General features: G+C 42.9%; 1 pseudogene; it reads right to left on the bottom strand.

Annotated features, from left to right (window-relative positions):
• Positions 1–1,933: 1,933 nt before the first annotated feature.
• On the bottom strand, positions 1,934–3,881 carry LOC109373961 (RNA-binding protein EWS pseudogene; annotated as a pseudogene).
• Positions 3,882–11,641: the final 7,760 nt, after the last annotated feature.

The raw sequence follows: 11,641 nt of genomic DNA, 5'->3' as shown, positions 1-11,641 counted from the left end.
TAAAATGTTCATACCAGTAAAAAGGAAAGGTTTAAAATCAATTGTGTAGGTTTTAATATTTAGAAGTCAGAAATTGTTTTTAAAAGGAAATTAAATCTAAATAAATAGAAGGAAATAAGAAAGATGTGAGCTAAAATCAATAAAATGAAAACAAACAAAAAGAAGATTAACACACCAAAATTGGTTCTTTGAAAGTAATAGGAAGGTTGATAAATCAATAGCAATATTGTTTGAAAGTGAAAAAAAGTAAGACAGAAAGCACAACTTACTGATATCAGGAATAAAAGAGAACATTATTAGAGATATGACAGATATTAAAAGGATAATGAAAAACTATGGCAATAAATCTGACCATTTAAAGTTTTTCTAAAATGAAATGGACAGATTCCTAAACAATACATATCACATGGGCAAGATGGATTAAAAATGTGAGTAGCCCTCAATCTATTGCAATAATTGAATTTGTTATTAAAAAGTCTTCTTCAAAGATTGTTTTACTGGTAATTCTATCAAACTTTTTTTCTCTCCTCCTGCTTCAAGTGTCCTTTTGTTATGGTTCCAAGTCTACTTGCATAAGAAGAGCCTTTTATGAAGTGCCAAGAGGTCATCAATATCCTTGACCTTGTGATTGTTACTGGGGTAGCTGTTGACAGGATGGTCCATTAGAAGCAAGTGTGGGACTTTTCTTTGATGGGTGTGGGGCATGATGTGAAACATCCCCTTGCAAATGAACCTGTCTTGTTAAATTTGAATGACAAGCACTAAGCTCTGGCAGTTCATACAGACATTTTGCCATTGTGAGAGAAAGCAGTCCAAGGATGACACTGACAGAGGAAGAGGGCAGACGAGAGCCATCTAGAAACAGAGCTGCCATCCTGATGTTATCATGAATTTCTAGATAAAACATCACCAGAAGCTGTCTGTCATCTTTCATTTGTATGACATTTTCATTACTTTTTAAGCTAGTTTGAACCAGTTTTCTGTTACTTGCAATAAGAAATGTTTGAATAAATCCTACATTTGTACCCTATTTTAATCACTAGACTTTAAAATGTTTTGTTATATAACAGAACAAGCCTGCCATCATTTATTATCCCTCCTCCCAAACTCTCAACTTTTCTAATGCTTTACATTTTTACAGGTAACACTTTATATCATTCTTTTGAAGTTCCGGAAAAATTCCCATTGTGCTTTTAGTTATAATTTTGTTAAAATTATCAATTAATTTGTGGAAAATTGTTATCTTTATGGTTTGTCAACTAGGAAACATGTTGAAGTCCATGTTTATTCATATTATTTTCTGTGACAAAGTACCATAAACTGAGGGGCTTTAGCAGAAATGTATTGTTTTTGTTCTGGAGGTTAGAAGTCTGAGATTACATCTCTCCTTGAAGCCTTGTGGAAAATCTGTCCACACCTTTCTCCTGGCTTCTGGTGGTTTGCCCTGTACCTTTCATGTCCCTTCACTGTGACAACACCACTTTACTCCTCAGATGGCTTTCTCCCTATGTGTGTCTTTGTCCATATTTCTCCTGTTTATAAGGACACCAGTCTTATTAGATTAAAGAAGGCCTGCCCTAATGACCTTATTTTAACTTGATTACTTCTGTAAAGACCCTTTCTCCAAATAAGGTTGCACTTTGAGGTACTGGGGTACTGAGGTACTAGGCACCAACATAGTTTTTGTTGGAGGAACACAGTTCAAGCCATAAAAATTCTGAAGTAATGATTTTGGATTTCTTCATGTAAATCAGTTTTTTTTTTCCATTTAACTTGTTTTAATCTTTCTTTACAAATGGTGAAGAATACTAAAGTACAGACAAGGAATAATCATAATGCTGTGGCTAACATTATAAATATGGAATTCTAAATTTAAAACATTTTCTGGTTTAAAAAATAAATCTCATAGTGCAGTTCTGTGGGGTCTCTGTGTCTAGCAGTAGGGCCGGTCTCTGTGCTCCTGACGGTGTTCTCCTTTATCCATTTCTCCAGGTCCTCCATGCCCACCTCTTCTTCCTCCCATCTGTTCCATCAAAGGTCCAGGAGGACCCCCCCCCAGGGCCACCTCATCTTCCTGCACCAAAGCCACTTCAGTTCATGCCACAGCCATCACAAAAGCCATCTCTGTCTCCACCACGGCCACCTCTGAACATTTCATGAGGACCATCTTGGTCCATGAGGCCACCTCTTCCTCCCTGCATGCCACCAGGGCCACGTCTGCCTCAATCACCACCTGGCAGTGCAAAGGGTGGCGGGAGGAAGGCTTCAGGCTCTGGGGCGATACACTGGTTACATTCTGTTCTCCAGGCAAAGTTCTGGTTTCCATACTCCAGACTGGGTCACTGCCAGGCTCCAGCTCAGTGCTGGACATTTCCTCTTCTGGAGGGGTTCCCTCAAGAACCCCAGGGCCCTCTGGTAGGGGAGGGGAGCCTCCTCTGTCTCCTCCATGGCCTCCCAGGTGACCTAAGGGTCCCCCAGGACCTCCACGGAGTGGTGGTAGCATCCCCCTGCCCTCGTGGGGTGGCATCCCCTGCCCCCTGCATGCTGTTCATTGGAGGCTTCTTCTGAGCCAGAGAACATTTAAGTTTGCTCTGTTTGAAAGCTTTCCTATCAGATCACTCCAGAGCAGCCCTGACAGTTGGCGGGTCTTCATAGGACACTGTAGTATCACCTTTGGTCTTTCCTGTTACCTTGTCCAGGTAGATATGGGTCATGGATTGTCTGGTTCTCTTGTGCATCTTAACCACTCCACACTGCTTAAAGAAGTCTGCCAGATCATCCAGGGTTACATTGTCATTTCATCATTGCACAGAAATCGCACTGTTGTCAGAGCCTTCATCTGAATCAACAGGTGGGCCTAGATCAAGATCAAGATCTGGTCCACCATCCATGGCTCCACCAGCCTTATCAAAGCCACCTCGCTCCAGTGCTGTGCATTCTGCCGCATCCACCTCCCCGCCCACCTCTGCTCACGCCTCCGTGCACAAACCCCCCTCTTCCCCTGCCCTGTTTTCAGGGCCACTCATGCTCCGGTTCTCTCCTGGTCCAGCCAATCTTCCCGACACCTGCCCATAAATATCCATGCTACTGGGGTGGTCCTGTCGGAATGAACTCTGCTGCTGGTGGCTGCTGCTCTGTTGCCTATATTGACTTGGAGCCTGGCTGTAGGATCCAATTTGGGGGGTAACTAGTGGGCGGCTGCTGTCCATAGCTGCTTTGTTGACCATAGCTACACTGCTGATCAGGTGTTCTGCTGAGAGTTGCTGCTCCGATCATAACTAGTCAACTGTGTAGAGGAATCACTGGTGGGAGGGTGGGGATGGTGGTGCGGTGACTGGCTGCGTGGGGCAGCTCCCAGGTACCTAGGCGTAACTGTAGTTACTCTGTCCATAGCCCAGGCTGGGCTGGTTGTAACTCCCTCTGCTAGACTGAGGTTGACTAGTCCCAGAGGGTTTGTTGCCATCCTGTGGTCTTGCAGGGGCAGTGGCTGCCGGCTGTTGACCATAAGCCAGGCAAGCAGGCTGAGTGTCATATGCAAACTGAGCTGCATAGGAGGCCTGGGTGGTAGTTACCGTAGCAGTGGTGGTATAATCACCAGCTCCATACCCCTGGGCAGGCTGACTGTGTGCCTGGGGGGCAGTTGGAGTAGTGCAGCCTGTGGGAGGCTGTCCATAAGGAGTTGCATAGGCTGTCTGTCCATAGGTTGCAGTGGTCTGAGCCTGGGTATGGCTGACGTCAGTGAGCTGTTCATAGGGTGCATAACTTTGCTGTCCATATGCCTGGGTGGTCTGTGCATCTCCCTGAGTAGGTTTGGAGGTGTAAGCACTGTAGCCCTGCTGGGCTGCAGCTTGGGTGTAGGTACTGTAATCTGTGGATACCATTTTCCCTCCTTTCTTCTCGTCCTCTCTACATCCATCTCCCTAGATCAGTATTTCCTAAACTGATGTTCAAGGATGTGATCTTTGGTGTCAGTGAATTCTCTATAGAATTTAAATTTTTAATGTTTTATTCTTAATCAATATAAATCATTTATTTAAGTTAATGCTGGTTAATCTCTCTTGCTTGAAACAATAATACAACCTTATCTAAGTTACAAAGATGTTGCTAGGTGTCTAGGGAGGTCAAAGGTGGTGAGCATTCTATGGAAAGAGATCCAGAGAGATAGATATAGTGATAGAGAGAGAGAGAGATAGAGATAGATGATTAATTGATAGATAGATAGATAGATAGATTGATAGATGATAGATAGATAGATGATAGATAGATGATAGATAGCTCTGCGGATATATGGAGGGGCCCCTAGACTTCAGCTGAGTAATGATGAACAGAAGCAGCTGAGGAAACTACCTGAATCCAGGAAAAGAAGCACCCAAAAGAATTTTCTCAGGCTGAAGGCAGAAAAGAGATGCGTCAGAGGGGATGTCAGAGAGACTGAAAGTGTGACAAGAGCTCAACCTACTGTTGCTGGCCTTAAAGATTGAGGAAAGAAGACAGGAGAGGGTGCCTCTGGAAGTTGAGAATGACCCCAGCCAATAGCCAGCAAGAAACAGGCACTGCTCACCTACAGCTACACGGGAATACATTCTGCCAGTGCCTGGAACAAGCTTGGGAGGGCATCATCTGCAGGGCCTCTTGGGAAGAACACGGCCCTGCTCACCTTGAGTTTGAACTTGTAAAGCACGAAGCACAGAATCAGCTGCGTCACACGGCCCAGTCCTCTGACTACAGAGCTATGAGATAATAAATGGATGTTGTTTTAAGATGCCAAAATTTTAGTAATTTGTTGTGACAGCAATAGAACTCCAATGTCAGTAGAGACACAAAAATATAACAACACAGTGACTAAGGTGACAAGCACGTGAGATGCAATTAACAGAACTTGAGCCTGCATCAGAAAAGACCAGTGAACTTGAAGACTTGAAGAAATAGGAACAAACACTACCAAAAAAAATTAATTAATAAAAAAAACAGAAAAAAAGAAAGTGGAGACTTTATTTAAAAAATAAAGCACAAAAAAATACATGATCATCTTAATTGATGCAGAAAAAGCCTTTAACAGAATCCAATACCCTTTCATGATAAAAACATTTGACAAGATACAGAGAGGAATTTCCTCTATCTGACAACAGCACCTACAAAAAAACCCCAGCTAACATCATAATTAATGAAAAACCAAATGCATCCCCCCAACATCAGGGGCAAACCAAAAATGTCTGGTCTCGCTATTTCTATTTGACTTTATACTGGTGTCCTAGTCAGGTAAACTCATCAAGAAAAAAAAATGAAAGGCATCCAGATTAAAAAGGAAGAAGTGAAACTATTCATAGTGCACAAACCCAGGGAATATATATGTTTACACAAACACACACACACACACACACACACACACACACACACACACACATACACACATACACACACACACACCCCTATAGCTGTATGTATTTCTACATATTGAAAACCATGAATTGACACTGGTATCTCCAGCTCCTGTACCATAGAGTTCATTCCATTGTCTCCCCTTCCATATTTGCAACCTCTTCCTCTGGGAGTTATTTTCTCCACATGGAGACAGCCTGACCGCTTAATGGAAGGAGACACCTAAGTGAATGTGGGAGAGGGTTTCTCCTTGCTGGGGTGAATACGGAAGCGTCACCAATGTTGTACAGTTCTGATTTTATTCTTTCTCAGTTCATGTTTTGAAACTTTTCTGATTTTTCCCCCCTTAAACACTGCCATGACTGCCTAATAGTTGAATACTTTGGCATTTAATTTATTCCTAAGGATGGGTTTTTGCAGCTTCTTAATTAATGTACATTTCCTCTAATCATTTTTGTAGCCTATCAAATTTAGGGACTAATTTTTGGATTGGAGAATGAGGGAAGGTCTGTCTTGCAAGTCCTGTCTACTCTCTCTCCCCATAAGTGTTTGGGTTGTCTTGATAGATAGCCCATTGGATTAGCCATCAAAGTGCCAAAGAAAGCACTGCGGATGGGGCTTCCTTATTGGAGTGGCTGCTGAAGGTTCATATCACGAAATGCTCATTTCAAACTGTATTTTGGTCTTATTAGGAATAAGTGACAGATCAGAGCCCTTAAAGTTTGGTTGGGCATTAGGCAGTCCAGCATGCAAATCTATGCATCACCGCTTCACTCATTCATTCATCATTCATTCAGCAGATGGTTACTAAGTGCCTTTAATAGCTAGACACTAGTCTTGGTACTAAGAACATGGGGTGAACAAAATTGAGTATGACACATTTCCTAACCATTTTAAATGCTCTCTCCTCCATAGAGTGAGAATTACAGTGTCTAACCTAATTGCATTGTCATAGGAATTAAATGAGATGCAGCATCCAATGTTACTATGTCCTGGAACAGTGCTCAGTAAATACTAGCTTTTTTCATACTTATAATAGTCTGCATTCATGCTTCAAGCATGTGGTCAATCCCATTGGATTCCCCTTTGTTTTTACTTATTTCAGCAGTCTAAAATGCTGCAAAATCTAATTGATGTTAGGGTTTCTGGTTACATTGTAGCAATCTTCACAATGGGACTCTAATAAATTGTGTACATCTGAAGGTGACACTTTCCTTTGGCACTTAAGAGAAAGTTTACGATCCTTTCTAGGCATCATTTTATTTGCTTACTGGAAGCTGACAACCTCTAATTTCTCTTGTGTTCTTTCGCTGGAATTTGTCTTCCATGTGGGCTGCATTCACCTTCTACTTATGTTCCCAAGTTCATTTTAAAGCATTTTTTATTTTTTTTAATTTATTTTTTTTATTTTTGATGAGAATTACAAGAAGGAAGTTGATCACTTTATAAACATTTTGGTAGGCTGCTTTTATGTGGCTGCCTCCCAGAGCGGCGTGTCTATTTGTCTATCTATCTATCTGTCTATCTATTACCTATCTATCACCTATCTATCATCTATCTATCGCCTATCATCTATTTATCATCTCTTTCCCCAGTCTTACTTTTTCCATTTTTCTTAAGCTCAGTCTGAATTTTTTTGCGATGTCTTCAATTCCAGAACTGCAAAGGTTAAACTTCTCAGTCATTATTGGAGGGGAGCGTAAAATCATGACTTTCTTTTCTTATCCTTAATCATTTTTATTGAGCTGCAGCCAAATATACCCATAGATTCGTAACTAAATCCCTCATCCTACAAATGTGCCTTCAGCATAACCTTTTTGTCAATACTGTGCTGCAGCCTCTGAAATACATTTCTAAATTGCCTTTGTTTCTTAATGCCTTGACCTTGTCTAGTCCTCTCTCCACACTTTATCTTCTGTCTTGCTTCCCATACTCTACAGATGACCAGCCTTATAAATGTTCCTTTCCAGTGTCTGCCCCACCTCCAGGATTCTTTCTGTCTTCAACCCACACCCACCCGCGTCCCTGAAATGTTATCTTCACGGTCACCTCCTCCTGTCATTGTCTTTCTCAGGCGCCCCTCATACTCCACTGTGTCATCCGGGATATCAACTTAGCCCAAATTTACGAGGTCTTGAGTTAGAAATAGCATAGACAAATACCACAAGGCCTGTCCTCCTCCAGAAATTATAATGCATTTAAAGTTGTTGTTTTTTTAAGGCTTTTGACCAACTCTTTTCAGGTGAATATCCTGCCATGCTGTCCTCATGTTTTGCTCTCTTCCTGAAAACATCCTCAGAATGAGAAATCCCCATTGGTGAAAACTAGGCCCACACGCCTATAGTTTCTGCAGTGAGCAGCTCAGGCTTCTGAGGCCTAGGAGGACTTCCACAGTGTTCATTCTTTAACTTCGATGGTGAAGGTCATGTTTTCTCTAAGATCTGAATATAAATCTCTTCCTGTCAGTTGCCAGGGGCGTGACTTAACCAGAGCCCAGTAATTGATTTCTGAAGACACCTGGCCCTTACATACTTGTCCATCTTTCTTCGTGTAATTTCCTCCTGCTGTTCAAGTACACAATTAGCCGAAATGTGATAAGTATATGAATCACCTCCCTCCGTCTAGGACTTTGCACATTTAAATTTAGACTCTAAATTACTTGTTACACTGGGAAGATATGAAAATGCTGCTTTTGAACCACATCCAAGCCCCGTCAGAAGCTGACCACGGTTTCCTGCATCGCCAGAGGAAATGATTGTCCTCGGCTCGTTCTGTTGTGTAAGGTGGCATCCATCACCTCCACCGCCTCCCTGTATGGTGTTGGAAGTCACCCAGCTCCCTGTGCAGTCAGGGCTGACGCTTTTCAGGCCATCACGGCCGCCCATGGGACAGCGTCAACATGGCTCTGTGCTTTAAGCACACTCTCCTAAGGCGTTACGAGCGGGGACACCTCGCCGCTGCTTGACTTAACGACCTGGTTTCTCCCCGAGTCAATACTCTTAAATGTGCACCATGGTGTTTTTAACCGCAGGTTCAAATTATTGTGGAGAGTTTTACAATGTTCTCTGAAATCACTGACAGCACCCAGAGTGTCATTAAGTAGCACTGGGAGTCACTTTTCGTTTTTCTTCCACCCTTCAGCTGGAAACGAGTAGCATCCGATGTAGGATTTGGAAAGGGTTGTGCCATTTGTGAAATTAGATTAGAAGTAGAAAATGAAACGACTGATGGTATGACGGCAATTTTCTCTCCAATGCTCTACACCGGTCCCTGTATGTCCAGGCAGGCTCTGCCAGCGTTGGGCTGCTGCCCCATCTGTGCCTGTGCATGGCCTCTTGTCTCCTGCCCTGGTTCCTCTGGTGCTGCAGCATGAGATAGCCGAGGTCCACACCATGGGTGAGGTGCTCATACACCTGCTACCCTACATTACAACTGACGACGTAAGTCCTGTGAGACCATCTAGACAGATAGGGGGCAGAGCCAATAGATAAACCTGCCCAACCTCACCTGGGGAGGACAGCTGGGAACCACATGTCAGGAAGCTCCTCAGAAAATGCCACGGATGGAGGCCCTGCCATGGGTGAAGGTCCTACCACAGTAGAGAACCTGTCTCAGATGAAGCACCTGTCCACTGGAGCAGTGGCTGGCATGACGACATGCGCTGCCTCTCAGTCCTTCTCTGCTTCTCCTCTTGGTCCCTTTGCTCCTGTCCCTGGGCTGACAGGTCCTGCCAACACACAAACTACCCTCCCCGAAGGCTGTCTCATTCTTTTCTTTCAGGGAACCCAGGCTAAGACACCAATTGTTTAACCAGTTCAAAAGTGGCTCACTTCGGCCAACTGTACCACTTGGACCTCTCCTACCAGCTCTCTCCCTTGGAGAGAGAGGAAGGACACAGCTGACGTCCAGGCACAAAATCCACAGGGCCACCGGCTACACATTAGCAAAACAAAAGACAAACTAGTCATACTTTAATTAAGGAAAGCAAATCAGTAATTCAGATAAAATCTCCAGGAAGGCTGAGGGAAGACAGGAAATAATGACTTTAGCAAATTCATATTTAATGACTTGGTAAGATGAGACAATTAGACATAGTGTTCTGAACTGGGGGCTGAGGGGGGGAGGTAGAAAGGCAGTCACAACTGAGAAATTGCAATATTTGGCTCACTTTTTGAAAAGCTGGTTATGTCTAAGCCTTAGGTGGGTTAGTCGCCAGTGACGTGGCTCAGGTGGAAACGTGGTGAATTTGGGATTGGGTGCTGGGTAGCAAGGGCCTTGTCTGCGAACTCAGGCCCTTTCTGCCCGGCCAATGGGGTGGACACAAGGGGACAGGGAACTGGTGCTGGCGCTCTGCTGGTGCAATATGCCTCCCTTATTTGCCCCACAACCACTCTTAGAAGTAGGTGTCTCCATCCCCATTTCACAAACAAAAATGAAGGGCAGTTGGATTATTTGAACTCATGTGAGACTTGGGTTCCCGAGTGCCCAGCACACACTGACTGCAGTGCAATCCCATGACCCTTTGTTGGAAAAGAGCGGAATATAACTTGGTATTCTTTATACACATGGAACAGGTCGCATGTACATTTGGTGAAATGTCTTTAAACCCACAGACTGAGGTATGATCATGTTATCCAGTTTTCCTACAGGAATAAAAACGAATGTACACGTCGGGGTAACTCAACCACCTGCTTCCTCTTGGCGATCACGGAGTTCGTGGAAAATTCATGCATTAACTTCCTAGTTCATGCGCTGGAGGCTTTTGAGTTTGTTTTGTTTTGAGTTCGTGTCAGTTCCCGAGAGGATGAATCAAGTCAGAAGAATGAGACATGAAGTGTTTTGATTTACACAGTGGGAAATACCCCAGTTCTCTCCCCTCTTTCCCCCTTATCAGCTCCCACCCCTGGTTGCTGCCTTGTCACAGAATCAGCTCACCCCAGAGTCTCCACATTTCACTAAACTGGCTGAGCAATAATGTGAGAAGCTCTTACAATGATGGATATTAAGATTCTTTCAGAGCTTTATTGTTTTAAATTATAAATCATATTCAGTCACATATCAAACAATATCATGAGGCAATTATGGATTCAGAAATTGTTTATTACATAGCATCTACATGGTGGTTGCTATGGATACAGAGATTAGTATTAATAATAAAAAACAATAATAGCTAAATTTTATCTAGTATATACTTTGTGCCAGGTATGATTCTAAGTAGATACACTTCTAAATATATATATTTAATTCTCACAATAAACCTGTCATTTTCATTTTACAGACAAGGAAACTACAGCAAAGGGAAGTGAAGTAACTTAGTAGAAAGGAAGACATCCTGAAAGAATTCGTTGTGAAGAAGACAGAGACAAAGAAACTACCCAAGGATGTGACGGTGCTATTGTAGAAGCATGCATGTGACTTATACTGTCTAGGGACATGAGGAAGGTTTCACCAGGCAGGTGACACCTGAATGGCTTTTGAAAACTTAACTGTAAAGCAGCTTTCAAAATAGGACAGGAAAGCTATAACAGAAAGAGCTCATACAATCTATAGCAGCTTTACCCACATTGGGAAGCAACCAAGATGTCCTTCAGTAGGTGAATGGATAAATACATTGTGGTACATTCCAGACAAGAGGATATTACTCATTGCTAAAAAGAAATGGGCTTTCTAGCTGTGAGAAGACATGGAGGAACCTTAAATGCAAATTACTAAGTGAAAGAAGCCAGTCTGAAATGGCTACTTACTAAGTGACTCCCACTCTATGACATGCTGGAAAAGGCAAAACTATGGAGACAGTAAAAATATCAGTGGTTGCCAGGGGCTAGTGGGGAAGGACAGGTGAATACACAGAGCACAGGGCATTTTCAGGGCAGTGAAACTATTCTGTGTGATATTGTAATGGCGGATACACAACGATATTCATTTATTCAAACCCACAGAATGTATAACATAAAGACTGAACCATAATTTAAACTATGGACTTTGGTTATTGATAATGGATTAATATCGGTTCATCCATTGCAATAAACATACCACACTAATGCAAGATGCTAATAATAGGGGGTGGGGATCAAAAATAACTTTCCTCCCACTTTTCTAAGTTCCTCTGGCTGGGCTAATATCAAATGAACAGGAGATGGATTAACCGGAGAAAACGTCCAGAATTTATTACGGATGAACATGGGGGGGGGGGGCGGGTGGTGGCAGCCATAAGAATGAGACCTGAAGAAGCACTGGGCAGTGGAGGCTTATACGCCATTAT

The sequence above is a fragment of the Hipposideros armiger genome, unplaced genomic scaffold, assembly GCF_001890085.2.
Source record: "Hipposideros armiger isolate ML-2016 unplaced genomic scaffold, ASM189008v1 scaffold_762, whole genome shotgun sequence".
NCBI classification, from domain to species: Eukaryota; Metazoa; Chordata; class Mammalia; order Chiroptera; family Hipposideridae; genus Hipposideros; species Hipposideros armiger.
The sequence above is the reverse complement of the archived record's forward strand: the minus strand, read 5'-3'. Positions and strand labels throughout refer to the sequence as shown.